Source organism: Chanos chanos, chromosome 11, assembly GCF_902362185.1.
Source record: "Chanos chanos chromosome 11, fChaCha1.1, whole genome shotgun sequence".
NCBI classification, from domain to species: domain Eukaryota; kingdom Metazoa; phylum Chordata; class Actinopteri; order Gonorynchiformes; family Chanidae; genus Chanos; species Chanos chanos.
Window position 1 is genome coordinate 4,716,258 of NC_044505.1, and position 18,884 is coordinate 4,735,141.

Sequence of the window (18,884 nt, forward strand, 5' to 3'; positions counted from 1 at the left end):
TCTTTCATTTGAATCTCATGTAGATAATATTATCAGGATAGCCTTCTTTCATCTTAGAAATATTAACAAGATAAGAAATGCATTGTCATTTCAAGATGCTGAAAAATTGGTTCATGCTTTCATTACCTCTAGGTTAGACTACTGTAATGCCTTACTGTCTGGATGTTCTAATAGATGTATAAATAAGCTACAGTTAGTTCAGAATGCAGCAGCCAGAGTTCTTACTAGAACCAAAAAATATGATCACATCACCCCTATCTTATCCACACTGCACTGGCTCCCCGTCAAATCTCGTATTGATTATAAAATCTTACTATTAACATATAGAGCATTAAATGGTCTTGCGCCACAGTACCTGCGCGAACTCCTGGTCTCTTATGATCCACCACGCCAACTTAGATCAAAAGGTGCAGGCTATTTCTTGGTACCTCGAGTTATGATGGCTACAGCAGGGGGCAGAGCCTTCTCTTACAGAGCCCCACAGTTAGGGAATAGCCTCCCAATTAATGTTCGAGACTCAGACACAGTCTCTATGTTTAAGTCAAGGCCGAAAACTTATCTGTTTAGCCAAGCCTTTTGCTAATAGCTCTTCACTAGGCAAAGGAGCAGATCTGGAGGGTTCTCGGGCATAGATTTTTTGGTGAACTGGGATGTTTGGATGCTGTCGCCCCCCCACTCTAACATGTTCACTCAGGTTTGTTGACTGTGGAGTGGGTGGCCGCCTTGTGTCCCAGAGTGCCATCATGTCCATATTACCTTCTAGCTCTCCCTTTTAACTATGCTGTACTAGTTAGTCTTGCTGGAGTCCCTGCCTGCACTCGGCACACGATGTATATTTACCTTTACCGTTATGTGGAAATGAACATCTGACAATGTGTGTGTCTCTCTCTCTCTCTCTCTCTCTCTCTCCCTCTCCCTCTCTCTCTCTCTCTCTCTCTCTGTGTCTCTCTCTCTCTCTCTGTCGAGCCACACATGCTACTCCTGAGACACCAGTGATCCTGACTCCTCCTGCCCTGTGGACTGATCCATCCTGGTGTTATCATTTTCCATCCCCCGTCAGCCTCCTGTCTACATCGCCATCCCCTTTGTTCATGCCCCAATTTACTTTCAATTGTAACTGCCCATGTGGTCGGCACCTATTGCACACCTGTCTGGCCAAGGAGGGGTCTCCTCTCTCTGTGGTCCTCCTCAAGATTTCTCCCATTTTCCCATTTCCCTCTTGGGTTTTTGGGGAGTTTATTCTTGCCCGCCATGAGGATTAAGTCAGGGGGTGCCGTCATATTTTGATTTGACTATTGTGGCCTGTAAAGCCCTTTGAGACCGTAAATAGTGATATTGGGCTCTAAATAAACTTGAACTTGAACTTGAACTTGATTACATCACAGATCTTGAAACACCCTCCAATGTAAAGATCATTGTGTCAAAGTTACCATTCAAGCTTCGTTAAAAATGGAGAGCAGTTGTTTGTAACATCTATGACAAACACAAACAGAGAGCCACATTTAAAGATTTACTTGCATTTATTGATAAACAATCTTGAATAATGCTGGATCCAAACTTTGGGGAAATTCAAAGTCCATTGAACAAAACCTCAGAATCAAAAAGGGAACATAAACCATACTCAAAATCGGAAGCAGTTTTGCTACGGCTGTTTCACCAGTGTCAGTGTCTGAGCAAGCAAAGTTACAGTCACATAAGAAACAAACCCCAAGCACAATCAGTAGTTCAAGCGCATTCACAAAGCCCTGCATGTTCTGCAATAAAAGTCATTCAGTGTAAGTATGTGCTCTGGGACAGTGGAGGTGCTTTGTGGGAAGACTTGGCCACAGTGTGTGATGCTGCCTTTGACCAGCAGGATGTAGAAGTGGTGTGTAGAGAGCTGGCCTGTGGGGTTCCTGTAGAGGTGCTGGGAGCTGCTGCTTTTGATAAAGGGGAGGGTCAGGTGTGGTCAGAGGAGATTCAGTGTAGAGGCAAGGAATCTGAGATTCCCCTCTGTTCAACATCATCTTCACAGAGACAAGACTGTTCCCATGACAACAATGATGTGGGAATAAAAAAATAATGTATATCTCCATGATTGCACACACACTGTGAACAGTGAGCAGTGAATTTGTCTTTGCATTTATCCCATCCAACACACCTGTAGTGAACAGATACAGGAGCAGAGGGCAGCATTCCTTGCACCCAGGGAGCGTTAGGGTTAAAATGTCTTTTTTTGTCAAATAAGGCCTTGAAACAAATAGTCATCATATTTCCACGTCTCTGCAGTCAGCAGTAAACTTTTCATATACAGATTTATTCAGTGTCTGAGAGGTCAGTCTAGGACTCTGAACTTTGTACCTGTATGTAGCTCTGCTCTTTAGACCTCAGTGTTGTAAAGAGGAGCATTTCCAACCTTAGATCAAAATAATGGAAGAGAGTGAATCAGGGAAGATGGTGCTTCTATAGCAAAACACAAATGAGAGAAAAAAAGCATATAATGAAATGAGGATGGACAGAAGGGAAGAAAGGAACTGTGTATGAAATATAGATGTTCAGTATTAATAGATGGCTTTACTATTCCGGCTTTTGTTCTGATCTCACATTCAAAACCATTTCAGTGTTTATCCTCATACAGTTATTTTGTCTGAAATCACATCAACCATTAAGTCAGGGAAATGCAGCCATGATGGACACAAAACCAAGAGAAAGTTTTTCTTTCTTTGGGAACAAAACCTGATGTATTAATTATTATACTTGAAAATTATAAAAGTGTTTTTGTCATTAATGCTGAAATACTGATTGTCAGTTTCATAGTTTTATGATGTTTACTGATGAGCTGCTCTGTGACATTTATTTTAGATCATGTTTACACATTTTATTTTACCTGTCACAATATCTGCAGTGTTATTATTCTATTGTTTTTAACATTGTGAACCTTTAAAGACCAGTACACTGTTGATTCACACCACAGTTGTCCGAATAAAAGCCTATAAAGTTTGTTCAAGAAATCCAGTGGTAACGATCTCCTGATTAATCAAATAGTTTCATTTTTTTTCTGTGAAGCCACTGGTAAGGCTAAAAGGATCTGTATGTTTTAAGTACTTATGATTTATTTTAATGATTTTGTGACAGTGTCACAACGGAAGGGTAATTGTGATTAAATCTAAAAAACAATGAAATGTGAGGGTTTAAAATGCATCTCTGATGTGAAAAGAAATAATACTCTTTCATTGACGAAAAGTAGTGCAGGGAAAGGGGGGCGGGAAGGTGTGACGCGTAAAAAACTCCCATAAAGGAAAGACGCAACAGGAAAGACGGGGGAGAGCGGCGCGAAATGTACAGAGAGGAAACTTAGGACGTCCAGGGAGAGGAAGGAGAAAAAAGCGAGAAAAGGGGACGAATGCCATGTAAAATAGAGTGTGGATTACAAGGGAATCTAAAAGGAAAATTACTCGGACAACGGACGGAGGACTCGTTCCCGATTCATGAAATGGTTGAAGTTGCCACCAATCGGCTGAGAGCGTTCCTTTTTTCTTTCACTTTTTCGTAAGTTTATTTGGGAATTTACCAGGTGCTTTTAGGATTTTTCGTTTTTTGGTTGGAAAGGAAATGTTTTTGTTGTTTGGCCAAACCTGAGTTGTTCTTTTTTTAATCGAAGATTGAACGAACTTGTGGATATCTGGACTCCCTGCCGCTCTCAGCGCTACTCATTGAACATACATAAGAAGCATTGCTTGTTTTGTTGATGAATGTAAGTTTATTAAGGTTTCGTTTCGTTTTTTCATGTCTTGTCAAGGGATTATTCCGTAGAATTATATCAGTTAAACTTCACGAAGTGTGGCGGTGTCATTTCAGTTTTTTTGTTAATTGCTGTGCCGTCCACCATACTGAGTTTCTGGCTGTTGACTGTGATGTTGGGCTCAGCATAGGGTTTGCCTGGGGCTGGCTGGTGCAGCCCTTCAGTTTTCTTTCTGCTGATGGTGAGACTAAAGTTGGTGCAGGCAGTGGAGAACTTGTTGACACTGTGTTGCAAATCAGCTTCTGAGCCAGTGTTGACAGCACAGTCATCAGCAAAGAGAAAGGCTCTGATAATGTCAGTCATAACCTTGGTTGAATAGCTGGCCTTCTGTTTTGGTACTTGAAGCAGGTTGCAACGTCACCGTGTCGACTGCCCCGCCCTCTTTCTGGAAACCACGCTGGCTTTCCGGCAGGAGTCCCTGGTCCAGGTGTGTTGTCAGTCGGTTCAGCAGGATCCTGGCGAGTATCTTGCCTGCGACTGAGAGCAAGGGGATATACCTCGATGGTTGGCGATTGCCCTTTCGTGTGTACAGGTGTATGATGGAGGCATCTTTGAAATCTTGGGGGATCGTCTTCTGCTGCCACATAAGCATAAACAGCTGGTGGAGCTTCTCAGTCAGGGCTGTACCACCTTCCTTGTAGACCTCAGCAGGAATGGAGTCAGCACCCAGGGCTTTGCCGCTGGAGAGCTGACGGATCGCTTTCTGGATCACAGGTAGCAATGGTGGATCATCCAGTGCTTTGTTGGTGGGCACTCAGGGGTGGTGATTGATGGCTTCATCGTTGATGGAGGAAGGGCGATTCAGGACACAACTGAAGTGCTTGGCCCAGCGTTCGAGAATCTTCTCTTTGTCAGTGAGCAGTGTGTTTATATCTGCGCTAAGGAGCACATGCACACACACACACACAGCCAAACATCGTGTGTTTAGCATTTTCATCTTATTCTATTTTCGGTTATCTTTTATCTCTTATTTATCTTTATCATTTATGTTTTATCTCTTATTCATTTTCCAGGATTATTAGTTCATTACTCTGCTTCATTCTAAATCTGCTGACTTGTGTGGTTCATTGGTAGCTGATGTGAGCACTGAGATGGAATAAGCTGTTATTTATGTGCTTATTTTGTTTTTTCATTGGTTAAAGCTCCATCACCTCAACCTTAACCTCCTTCCAAACTCTCTAGACCTTTAATAACGTTAACCAGTTCAATAAAAAACGAAGACATTTCGCGAAACAAATTAAAAGGCAGGCGTTACCGCCCCTAATCAAACAAGGAAAATAAAACATACAAAACGTGTGTCAGAAAACTTTCCATGCACATTTATTTTGTGCTTTTTTCGCGGAGTTGGAATGTTTTGATAGCATGCCATGTAAGGGGGAAAGAAAAGAAAAAAGCAGCAAATCAGAATATACGAATATACGAGACTCCAACATGCGCAATAGTCTTATTCTCAGTATCACTTTCAGATGGGCGATTGTCGAATTCTTGGCAACATTGTCTAAACCTTGCTGAAGCATTGACGCTTCTCTCCAAACTTGTGAAATATGAAAAGTAAGAGCTGTTACGTCCTAAGACGTATTTGTTGTTTCGGGTTTGGTGTCTCTGTCTCTCCTCTCTCTCCTTCTCCTCCCTATTTCTTCTCCAGGTTGCTTGCAGTTTACCATTAACTGGACGATGGGTGCGGGAGGTTTGAAAAGACGACTGCTGTGCAAGGCACGGAGAGCTGATCCTCCTGAAAAACCTCCTGTAAATATCCTGTAAAATGAGAAGTATAGTCTTGCAGAGCAGTGAATTCAGTAAGTATAGAGAGCAGCACAGTGGGTAGACCATTCAGTGAAGATCAAGCTGCTGAACTGGACACTTCCTCTGGTGAGTATTAGTGCCTCTGTCATCCTTCATCCATCAACCTTCACTTCTGCCTTTTATTCATTTAACATTGATTCATCTGTCCACTGAGAAATAAAGATCAGTTCACAGGAGAGGAAAGTCTGAGAGCACAGAACTGTCTTGCCATAGGACAGCACATGTTAATGCTTCTCCCCGAGGGTGATGTATTTACACAGAGTTTTAACTTAAATTATGTGTTAATGAGTCTGCTTCACAGCCTGACTGTTCTTACTGTATCACTTACCACACGACTGACCCCCAAAGCATCAACTCTACAGGCAGATATTCATGGATCTTCAAACCTATTTCAGTGAGACTTAGACCGCATGAAGTTTAATGTTAATGTTAATGTTAAAGTCTGGGTTTAAAGGCTATAGCTATGCTGTTGTGGCTTTTTTATGTTAGAAAATTATATTATTTTTATATTATTTATTAGAGAAGTTGCAAATGTTGAGTAATATTAAATATTAAACTTGCAAAATTTAAAAAATAGTTCTTATGTTCTTATCAGTAGGTTATATATTAAAGGATATTAAAGAAATCAACTGTAAAAATGATATAAAAGAAAATCAGGAACATCCTATCATATAACAGGATACTGTTAGTAAAACAACATTTATAATTTTATATGTAACAGGACTATTTGTTGACTTTTGCTGAGTAGGCCAAAATCGTAAGCATACAAGTCCGCAGGCCTAGCTTAGGCCCAAAAGTTCAACATTATTTTGGGGGTCGACTTATCCAGCGAATACAGACCTAAACCCATATTACACCTCTAATTTTTGGGGGTCAACTTATACACTGGCGTATACGGTACATTTAGTCAGAGTCGGTACATTTCACCGACTCCAACCCCGTTCCAGTGACCCAATAATCGCTTCCAACTCTGACTCCAACTCTGACTCCACAGCCCTGTCTAAGACAATGAGTGTAAGAGGCAGGGGGACAGAGAATGACAACCAGAGAGAGTGTGTGTGTGTGTGTGTGTGCCATCCTGAGGGTTTTGGAAAAGATCATGATTCACAGCTGATAAATCAGAAAGCTGTTCCACAACATACCTCTAAGGTACAACACACATGACCATACACAAGACATTACCCTTGATATCTCACTGCAGAAACTATTCAACTGATTCAAGGGTCATTTGAAATTTTTTATCTGAGAGAAAACTGTTCCCAGATTGTTTGGGTAATACAGTTGTACATAGGAAGATTTGGAGAAAAATTAACTGACTCTGCATTTGGCTTGGTTTAATCAAGGTTGTGTTAAATTATACATTTAAAAAAAGAGTCATTACTCTGAAGATGTCTTTTATTGCATCTCTGTTTTGTTAGGATTTGTCTCCCTCTAGTGGTTGTAATGAGCAAAAACCTGTTAGTTCTGCACTGAGAGGCAAGAGGTGTCTTCATGTTTGTATTTACATTGACAACATCATTTGTTTTGTCTCAGTAGAGTTTGTTACACTACGTGCAGTTCTAACAGAACATGACTGTGAGGTGATGTGTGCTACTGTGTGTGCCAAACGTCGCCTAGCCATCTGCAGCAGTAAGAGTAAGATACAGACACACACACACACACACAAACACAATGGAGATATGCCATACACATCATTAATCTGACTCATGTCTGTACAGTAAACAGAAGCATTATTTGTTCTTCTTGAATGTTTTACTATAATCCTGTCATTGTGTTTGTTTGTGTGTGTCTTCTTTGACAGAGGGGCCCATGTCTGATCTGCTCTGTGAATGGTCAGTTGCTGAGGAGTGAAGACGGCTCAGAGGGTTGTGAGAGTGTGTGTGTGTGTATGTGTGTGTGTGTGTGTGGACAGTGCTGAACTACACTGAAGGCCACTGTCTGGTTTATTATTACAAATGTCTTTACTATTAACAGGCAAACTCCCTGGTCCCATGAGAGAGTATCTGGGCAATTTCAGACACATGCACCCACATACACACACACACACACACACACACACACACACACACACACAGAAATGTATAGCATATAGTATAAAGTGAACTGACAGCTTCATGCACTGAAACCCAAACTGTAAGATGTAAAGTGAGAGAGAGAGAGTTTTAGGAAAACCAAATCGGGTCACACAGACACATGACTGATTATGTCATACTGTTTTTATTTATTATACTGTGATGAATTTGCTGTGTGTTTTCAAAGCTCATTTGTTGAATCTTATTTGGATGGTTTTTTCTTGGCGAGTTATTTCTTCATAAATTTGTTCTGTTGTTGTGACCGAGGTAATGGGTGATTGTCGTTGCCGTGGGATACCATCACTGCTTCACCTTTAGTCGGGCATGTCAGTGGCATGCTGGGAGGGGTTGCTGGCAGTTCCTTTGACCTTCTCCAGAGGAAAACACAATAGCTGGTATCCTTTAGGAACCAATGGATCTGTACTACAAGCTGTACTCTCTAGCCAGGCCAAAACACTAAACATTCATCACTCTGTTAGAAAGTGATTTATTCCCTTGACCAAGACAGACTGCGGCATCAGGAGCTGAATCCCACACTGGATGCCTGACAGGTTTGTTTATCACCAGGCAGAGAACACTGGGATGTTGAGAAACATTCTGAGATGTTTCATGTAAACTCAGCACATGTGCTAATGCAGCATCAAGAAGGCAAAAGCATGAGAATCATGTGCAGTCTGGTTTTTGAGTGTGAAACTCAAACACAATGGTGTGGATATGAGACTGTATGTCAGTGTGTGGATGTGTGTGTGACTGATGTTGAGATCGTGACTGGCGTGAGTGTTCATCCCCTCATAGGTACAGTTGTCGGTTAATAATGGGCAATGTTTGTTCTCAGGTGGGCGATGGAAGAGTTTATCACCTCAGACAGCTCTTCTCCTACCCAGACTGCAACACCACAGTCTGCTCCATGACCGTTACATGACTAACATTAAGCCATCCTGAAGACTTCTGTCCAAAACCTGAACAAACACGCTGGAATTCTAGCATTGGAATTCAGCTCCTGCAGTGAGAACAATGTCCACCAGAGGGAGACTCTCCTTGTGGGAAATAGCACTGAGGTCATACGACATGAGCAAAATCTCTCACAAAAGTTGATGTAAACATGATTATTTCCTACTTGCAAGTTCACATGCATTTTATCTTATTAGGTTTTGCTGAACATATCCAGTATGAACAATAAGACCAAATTTTAGACAATGTTCTGTGTGTGTTTGGGAGCATCATGCTCTTTTACAGTGACTTCTACATGCAGTATCACAAATCCCAGACCAGATACTGACAGGAGATTGAACAGCATAGATCACCATGGAAACGGAGCTCAGCCTGAGGTGTGGCCGTGCTGCCTTAGTTTTGAAGACACTATTGCAGTGCACACATTCACCATATCTGTATTCTGTACGCAGACGGGACTGTATACTGTAGTTTGAAAGACGGGGGAAAGAAAAGAGAAAAAAGTCTCCTTTTAGCTGTTTAAAGTCCTCTTTTCACTAAAACCCTCCATGCTAAATAATAGGGTTGTGTGATCTACAGCCAGAAATAAAGAGAGTCTGGGGCAGACTGACTCAAATTCCTCACGACATTTTAACCAGGAAAAGAATCCTTCCTCTTTGCTTTGGAGTCTAAGTGTGAATTTGATGTGATAATGACTACTGTGTTCTTATGTTGCCACTCAATCCTGCTGCATCCATCTGGAATGACTGTCTTTCAATGTGTGTTTTGAATCCCAAACAATAAAACATTTTGTAGCTCAGTCTTTTGTGTGTGAGTTCAGTGCAGTGTGTGGGAGATCATGTCTGAAATGTGGAGCTGTCTTTCATTAGGAGAAAGAAAAGAAAAAGAAAAAAGACCACATTGCTGATGCTCTGGTGGCTTAGTGGTTAATTCCACTCTGTCCCATCACTACGCTGAAGGGTTGGAAGCTCAGCAACTGACTTCCAAGTCTGTCTATCACAAAGTATTGTTTTGTCTGCTTGATACAGAATTTCTGACACCATTAGGGCTGAAAAAAAAGATAAATGGACAAAAAAAAGAGTGGGACATTAACACCTGAGTGGTGCAGTGGTTAATACCGCTGTACACCAACACTGAGGTTGAGGGTTCAAATCCCAGAATTACTACTGACTTCACAGCATAAAGTATCATTTTATCTGTCTGTGGAATTTCTGACGCCAGTAAGACTGGAAAAAAAAGATAAATGAACAAAAAAAAGAATGTACTATTGACACCTGGGTGGTGCAGTGGTTAATGCCACTGTACACCATCACTGAGGTTGTGGGTTCAAACCTCAGCGTTACCACTGGGTCAGGTGTCACAACAGGAAGGGCTTCATGGAATCACTCCATGATTCCATGTGTCCGTTGGGTGGCCAGCTGCAGGAGGAGCTCCCACACAGATGCCTGTATGCTGGCCACCTGTTCTGGACACATGAGCAGAAGGTCTGTTAACAATCTCCAATGTAGCCACTTCATCTGAAATGGCTACATTGGGGACTCAATGCACACACTGCATTGGGTCCTCTTAGAAAACTATCACTTACAGTACACAAGACATCTTGACACATAAGCTGTAGTAGACACTTTATTGCATTTTTTACCAACAGTATCAGCAGCACTGATCACAAAAACATGGAAAAGGTAAACAGTCTAAAGACCAGTGTCTGTTCTGTAGTAGAGGAAGAACCTAGAGGGGTCAAAATATGAATAGTTATCACAGGAAAACATTTAGAAATTAAAAAAGGGGAGGAAAGTACATGAGGAATAGAGCTAACTGACAGATCTGAGAAGGAAAAAAATTCTGGGATTTGTTTTAAAATGCAGTATTGTCCATGTAGTTTAATGTATTTAATGACCGTACACTTTCTTCGGGTGGAAAATGACTGCTGAAGTCCTGTTTTGTTTGTTGTGGGCATGTAAAGCCCTTTGTGAGCACACAAAGGAAGATGAGGAAACCTGACAACTTTAAGAGGGCCAAGATCCATCACCATGCTCCCCAGGTTTCTTCTTTTTACATCCACAATACTATTCCTCTCTGTCATACACTGGACCCCAATGCCTCACCACCACAGGGAATATGGAGGAGAGGAAAGGATTGGGGAAGGAGAAGAGAGAGCAGGAACGGCTTGGACACAGACAGGAGGACTCACTGGGGACGCCGCAATGACATTTCAGGAGTTCTTGGGGTCAGAGGTGTCTTCTCCCGGGTTGTTTGGGGGGGTTCTCCAGAACATGCAGTGGAACCAGCTGGATCTTGCTCATGTTCTAGATGTGAACAGAAAGAGGAGGGAGGGTGGTGTCAGCTCACACACACAGCCAACCAATAAGATTGGAACTGGAGTGAGAGACTGTATACAAAGCAAAGCTAATCTAACGTCAGTTCTTTAACCTCCTCTAAGAAGACAGGCAGGAGGACACAGCACAACTTTACACTTGCTCTAGAAACTTCTACTAATGCATCTACTACCAGTGTGTGTCTCTGTTCAAATGACTGTTGAATGGCTTCACATGTGTGTGTATTTTAGAGCATCTTTCTGTATGATATGGTATTTCTGTAGGGTACACGTCAGCCATTTATTATTTACCCTATGGCTGAGAAAGAGGTTCATGTATGAGAGGAGTCAGCAATACAGTATTTCCTTTAACTTAACATGTCAATTATAAGAAACAATACTAGGATCAGACCAACCTCAATTACAGACTCTTCCCACTGGACAGTATAAATTAAACGTTTCTCCAAACACCATGGTTTTTGGTCCATAACAATTTTGGTATATTGATTGGCCTCCCTTCCCTGTCACAGTAAAATGCTCTGCAGTTCAAGGTTTGGCCACAGAGTGGCTACAGGCTGTCAATCTGTGGGTGTTTACCTTTGCACAGGAAGCGCTTCAGGATATTCCCAATGCATCATTTGGTGGTACGTGTTGATATGCAGAGGAAAACAATCCAATATCATTGTGGCGTCTTTGTGAAGAGAGCGCTCCCCTCCAGGAGCATGTTCAGCTGCGTCATGTTGGCTCCATCTCTAACTGGCTCTCTCTGTTTCTAAAGGGAGAGCAGAGTCAGACAGTAACAAATAATAAACCTCATTTTTAACTTTTTCCCTTACAAAAAGAGCAGTTCAAAGCACTGTGCAATAAAACAGAAAAAAATAAGGGCAGCAGAAAAAAAAACAAAACAAAAAAATGGAAATAGCACATACACTGATAAATGGCATCAAAAGCTGTGTTTATAAAAGATTTAAAGTTAGTTATGCAAAATAATGCGAGTGGTAGCTTCAACTTACAGTAACTAGTCTAACCAGCAAAAATACCCATAACTAAAATCCCACGTCCATCCCAAAGCTGTCAAAACAAGTCTTTTCGATCTGGAGCAGCTCACGAATCTTACCTCTAACTCCCACACCGACTCTCACTCACTCTCCTTTAACCCTCACCACACATCTGTGAGGATATCTCCACATTGTCTGCACTTACCAACTTTATCTGAAGTTTTCCTGAAACATTTAGCTATATTTTCACACTGATATACCAAGCGCACCATGCAGAAATATTGAGCTTTAAACTGTGTATGCCAACGCTAACTAAACACCGGAAGAAATGCATACACCACAGTCAAACAAGCACAGAAAACCACCCGCTAAACCTAACAAACTCATTCACATTTTACCTTGAAGCTGGGAATCTGCTGTTTCACCAGGTCTCCAGCTGAATTTCTATCCCACAGAAATGCAAAGCAATCCTGGTCAGAGTAAAAATGTGTCCTTATTCCCAACAAGAGCAAAACAAGGGCTCTCACCAATAAAACAATGTTAGGGGGAAAATCTATGCTGCTCTAAGAGAGTAAAGACCGGTCTTCTTTTTATTAACAATATAATCCTCATTGGTAAGGATGTGGGCCAAATATGCTTTTTTTTGGCAGCCCCACCACTATTCTCTCCAATATTAAATCACGTGGCATTGCCAAGGTGCTTTCGTCCAAAGTAGGAGTTGAGTTTTACATAGCTTGCGAAGTTGCACCGAGACATACAATTAAGACATTGTCACCTTTACCAAGTTTTAAAAAAAAAACCTTCCTTTAACAAAAGTGAGTTTTTCACTATAGGCTGATGTCTCTGCCTCCTTTTCTGGGTTGCTGTTTCTGGGAGAGTAATTGGAGACTGTACAAAGCCGATGACCATGATTTGTGTTTGCAGTGAGGTGTTGGTCGGAACACTCAGACAGGAAGTGTCAGATCTTCTTTAGTTGTATTTAGTGAACAAAGCACACACAAAGCATTGGGGAGAAGCTTTGTGAACTGGTTGGTTATACTGGATGGACGGTCAGTGCTTAATAATAGTGGCAGAGGGGTAGCCATCCCAACTTCAGCCAGGAAAATTGACCTGTATCTCCATCCACAAAGCCTGGGATCACTGGCCCCCTGTCATCTCCTGTGTTGCTAAACGTGAGTTTGGTCTCCTTTCCGTGGGACTGGACAGGTGGGAGAGCTGTTCCAGACCAGAAAAAAAACCCACACTGTTTTAATAATTACTCTTTAAAACGCAAAGAAATTAAACAGTATTGCACCAATTCAAAAAGGAATGCAACACTAAATTTAGTTTAACAAAAGAGAATTAACCCATTTACTATTGTAGGATACCTACCTCAGCACTGACGAACTACAAGCTGGCGGTGAAGAACAAAGGCGGCGCGGAGAAACCTCCGCATCACAATACGGTAGTAAGTAGTAAGGGGTTACGGGAGCAGCCTTAAAGCCAGCGCTGCCTAAGAGTGTAGTTCCATAAATATTCTCCGCTATGCTTGGTATGCTAAAACAGTGAAAGGGCCGTGATTAAGACGGCAAAAACCATGAAACATAGCAAGGAGTACAGCGGAGGCAGAGGAGAACTTGCCTTAATAAACCAACAACTAATTAAACTGGCGCGCATGTACGCGCATTAAACCTACGGATGTTTGAGCGGGTGGCCAGACTGTGAGGGCGCGCCGTGAGGCTGCACGCCTTAACTGGATGACTTGGACCTGCCGTCCACCCACTAATACAGAATACAAACGAATCCATACAATGAGTACCATTCATTCTTTAATATTAGAGAAAAAGACGTGGGAAAAGCACTACGTCTAAAGCAAACAAATCGCTCTCAATATCGGCAGCCGCCAAACAATAAAGCTGTATGAAGGCAGTACATACCAGTGCCACTGCGTCAAGTCACAGCGAATTTTGACTAAATCAGTACTGGTTCGGCCACTCAGACAAAATAGCTGTGACAATTAAACTATTTAACTTAAAAGGGGGCATGAGTAAAGCAATGCTATGCGTCCTACAATTCACAGCAAAGAATAAAATTCAAGCCTACCAGTTCTTTTGTTCTACCAACGACGGACAAGCATGAGCACGCCAAACAATTTGGGGTACACCTTTGTTCTATTAACCAAATTAACCAAAACCGCACCCCTAGGTGAGTGTGAACACCTGTGTTGTATACCAACCCGGCCACACTTGACTGAAGGATGAAAAACAAAAACTGTTGAGCGAATCAAGTAGCCCTTCATTAAAAGTTAGCTGAAAATGTATGCTCAGAGTCGGCGTCAGGGGGGGGGGGCAAATTGGTGGGCACGAAGCACCTCTACTGTCCCTGAGCACAGGTTAGATCTATTAGCTAGTCTTACAGGACCTGTAGATTTGAAACACAGTGAGATTAATTATACAGTTCCAAAAATGTATTACATTTCCAAAATGAACAATTTGTTCATTTAGCTCCCGATCTTCTTGATATAAGTTAGAGATACAAAATACTGTTACCTTGGAGTTCACTGCTTTGCTCAGGGATACTAGTACCCTACTATTGGCCAAACAGCATGACTAGAAAAATGTACTTTATCACCTGTGCTGGAATAGTTCACATTAAAATGATCTTAGAGGAGAAACATGGCACCCAACAGAGCATAACTTCCTCAGAGGGTCATTTTTTTTGTACTTCTATGAATATCATTAATCTCAGCAATATTTTGATCACACGCTCATTTGATTTTCTGGGGGAAAAAAGATCAGATGTAATCCCTTGTTCACCATCACAAGTAAAAATGAGCAATGCCGTTATATTTCCACATAAATGACTAAAGTTCATCAGGAAGTCACTAGTATTCTTTTCAATTTATGGAAAAGAAAGGAAAGCATTTCAAATCAAGCTAAAGTACAACCAAACAACTTCTGCCTTCATAAAAAAAGAGAGAGATTAACAGAATGATGAGTCTCAAGACCAGGAACAGAATAGAATATTGGAGAACGAAATGTAAGACATTTAAATCGATAACAATGACACTTTGACTTGAACACAACAAATGAACAATGTTTGACAAAGGTCTAAAAATAAAAACTCTGAGATATAAATGTGGACACCCAAAAATATAGAGATATATAACTGATACAGATAGCGTTCCTGAAACAACAAATAATAATCACTATAAACTGAATCCACTGTCTCCCCTCTCCTCTCAGTACAGTCTCTGATATTCATGTGCACTCTCAACTCCATCATATCTCTACACAGCAAATACTGTAACTCTCATAGCCCTAAACACACACACACACACGCACGCACGCACACACACACGCACGCAAATACAAATCAAATAATAACTAGAACACTCACAGCCCCATTCCTCCACACACACACACACACACACACACACACACAGATTTATCAGCTTTATTACTGTAACACACTTGCGCTAAACAGGGTCTAGCACAAAGAAACAGAACCATTAAAAAGCTACTATCAAACACTGTCAAATAAAATGACACAGAACACAAATTAGTGTATATACTATCACTCACATATTTAAGCTTTCTTTGCCTAAAGTAATTCATGAATTTGAACCAAACTCCTTCAGGGAAAAAGTCTACAGTTTAAAAACTACACAGTGTGATGGGAAAGTAAAAGGATGTGAATGACAGTACAGAAATGTGTAATAAAGAAAGGTTTATGGTGAGATTAATGACTGAACATTGTAGTGGATTATAGTAATTTAGTAAAGCCTACCTGAGCAGACAACTCCATCATCTTCAGCATGAATACAGAAGGGAATGAAATGTTTGTCTGATCCACAGTCCTTCAGTGTAGACTCTGACCCCGTACACTGTACTGCAGCCAGTACAATTGCTCCTGATCCCTCTCCAAAACGAGGATCTCTCACTGCTTCTACAGCCCCCCCGCATCCCAGCTCTCTACACACCACTGCAGCATCACTCATATCCCAGCTATAACTACAGACTGTGCCCCACTGTCCTTCATGAAGAACCTCCACTCTCCCAGCACAGCGACTACCACCATCCACCAGCTTCACACTGCCTGTAGAGGAGAGAGATTAAGACAGAGTGAGAGAGTAAATATAAATATTCTTGAACTAACAGGTCATTACTTCTAAATCTGTTTCTCCTCTGAGACCAAACATCATTTTCACTTCGTTTATTAACTCATTAATTAAACAACAACATCATAATGGAAAAATCAGCTTTTAGGAATAAAGCTTCTAAAAAATATATTTGCTGCACTAAATATTTCAAACTTAATTTAAAACATTTCAGACAAACAAACGCATTTAAATGTATCTGTAAATAAAATGACATCTTCAAATATTAGTTTCTTTACAAATTTAGAAAGAGACAGACAGCCTCTGTCCATAAAAATATATTACATTTTGTTCAAATGATTATTTATTGACTTCTTGAGCTTTTGATCATGTTTCTGCACTTACCAGCTGTGGTGAGATGAAGCATGGAGGACAGAAAAATGATCCACACACACGTCTCCATCTCTCTCTGCCCCAGACCACGCTCCGTTTCAACAACTAGTCACAGAGCACAACCTTCACCTCTGCTCTCTCACACTGACTGAAGGAACTGAGTCCTCTTAGCCCACCTAGAGAGAGGACTCCTCCCACCCACCAATCACACTCACTGTTGCCTTATTAGAGACACTGCAGGAAATCATCAAACAGCTACAGTCACAAATCAGAGGACGCTCTTTAAAATTCTCCAAATATATCAAAATAAGGTCTGTGTTTTTGAACAGGACTCCTCCTCCTGTCTGTAGACACATCTCCCTGAGGAGAAACAAGACACATCAGCTCTGTGAGTCACAAAACCACAAACACATTTATTTCAAAGAGGAACTACACGACTGAGTAGATTACAACTGTATCACCTGCAGAATAGTGTGTGTGTATAAAGTAGTGGAGGTTCTGGAAACCTAAGCATAAAGAAATTTAAGAAAAATATTTCAGTTAATAAAAAAATTCTAGCTTCATATCTCAATTTCTTTATTAAATATAAATTTAAAATCTGAGATCAAATGCAAATGAAGTTTCTTAGAGTATGTGTCTGTTACCCAGGAAAGTTCACCCACAGTCACGCAAATTTCCGCTGTGCTCAGGATAATTAACCCTACAGCCCCATCTAGTGGTGAATAACAGTAAGTACTAAAATAAACAAACCTGAGGAGGCGTCTGGAAGGTCAGTGTTGACGTTTTGCACTGAGTGTGTGTGTGTGTGTGTGTGTGTGTGTGTGTGTGTGTGTGTGTGCGCGCGCGCGCATGTGTGTGTGTGCGTGTTGTGTATTTGTAAGTGTACCTAAAGCAGTTTTAAAATTGTTCCACCGCTGTTTAAGTGCAGTGCCTGGCCAAAGAAAGTCGCCGTGTGGATTTGGAGCCTCTGGAGGCAATGCTACGATCTGAGGTACCTTCAGCTGGTCAGGTCTAGGCTCAGCAACGCAATAAAATGAAGTCAGCTGAGTACCTGAACATACTGAATGACATGGTTATCTGAGTCACTTACACCAGTTAGGGTCGCGGGGGGTGCTGGCGCCTGTCCCAGCATTCATTGGGCGAAACGCAGGGAAACACCCTGAACAGGACATCAGGGCAATTTAGTATCTCCAATTCGCCTGACCTCCTTACAAATATGAACAAATATCAAAAACAAATGAATTTTCTTAGGGAATGCTTCTCTCACGAAAGAAAAGGTCACTCAGAGTCACGTCACTTTCTGCTGTATTCATGATCATTTATCTTACAGCCCCATCTAGTGGTGATTACGCGTGTGTGTGTGTGTGTGTGTGTGCGTGTGTTCTGTACTTGGAAGTGTACATAAAACATTTTTAAAACCGTTCCACCACAGTTAAAGTGTATTACTTTCTTCATTATCATTATCAAAGGCATGATTATAACAGTATGTCAGTCACTGCAGAAAATATTTCTGAATACGAGACAGTGAAAACTGAAACAAATTTTGACAAGAATAAAGGGATGTGTCTGTTGGGCTCACAGTAATATTTACCGTACAATGGAATTTAAAAAAATAAAGACAAAGAACTTGCTGTCATACAAATTAGAGTTTGTTAAAAGAACTCGTGTGTGTTAACGTCTGTTCCCTCCTCCCCATCAAAATAAGACGTTAAATTTCATGGAGAAACTTCATCAGTCTTCACAAATGATCTCTGGTTTGAGTTTCCCGAGGAATTTTAGTTTGGAGCGGTGCGGCTCTGGTCTGGAGTAACAAAAATCACGTGGAAGATAAAGTCACATGTCATATATGGAATCATGCCGGGTTAAGGTTCGTCCTGTGAAGCTCGACGTATTCCATACAGCCCGATCTAGTGGTGAGTGTAGGAGTAAGTGTTAAATTGAAGAAAACGCCGAAACTGCCCGTGAGAAAAAAAAAAAAAAACATTTTTCAAGAGATTGTTCAGCACGTGTTCGTGGTCCTCCGACGAGATTAGTTAGAACTCATCATACAAAGAGTTCTATGATAGTCTAAAGTCTCTCTAAACATATTACATTTCCGTCTCTCATTATAACATGGTTATGTTGTCATGACAACTCATTGTCCTAACTGCTCATATCACCATTCATTAAAACTTCTGTGTCATCTGTCACAGATATGTAGCAAAGTATTCCAGCACTTTGAGCACCAGAACAAACTGTGTTAAACAGTAAATGTTGTAGCTGATGTCTGATCTAACAAACAGAAACCTCTTTCCCTCTATCTGTTTCTCTCATCCTGTCTGACAGGACTGGGAAAGTGGTGTACAGGTAGTGTAGACCGTGTAGCAGGAGTGGCAGGATCTGAGTTACCATGGTAACCCAGAATAAACCTGTGTGCACTGATTCAGACTTCACAGCAAGTCTTCATCTACCTGACACAGAGAATGACTGAAGGAGTGAATGGAAAAGAGGGATC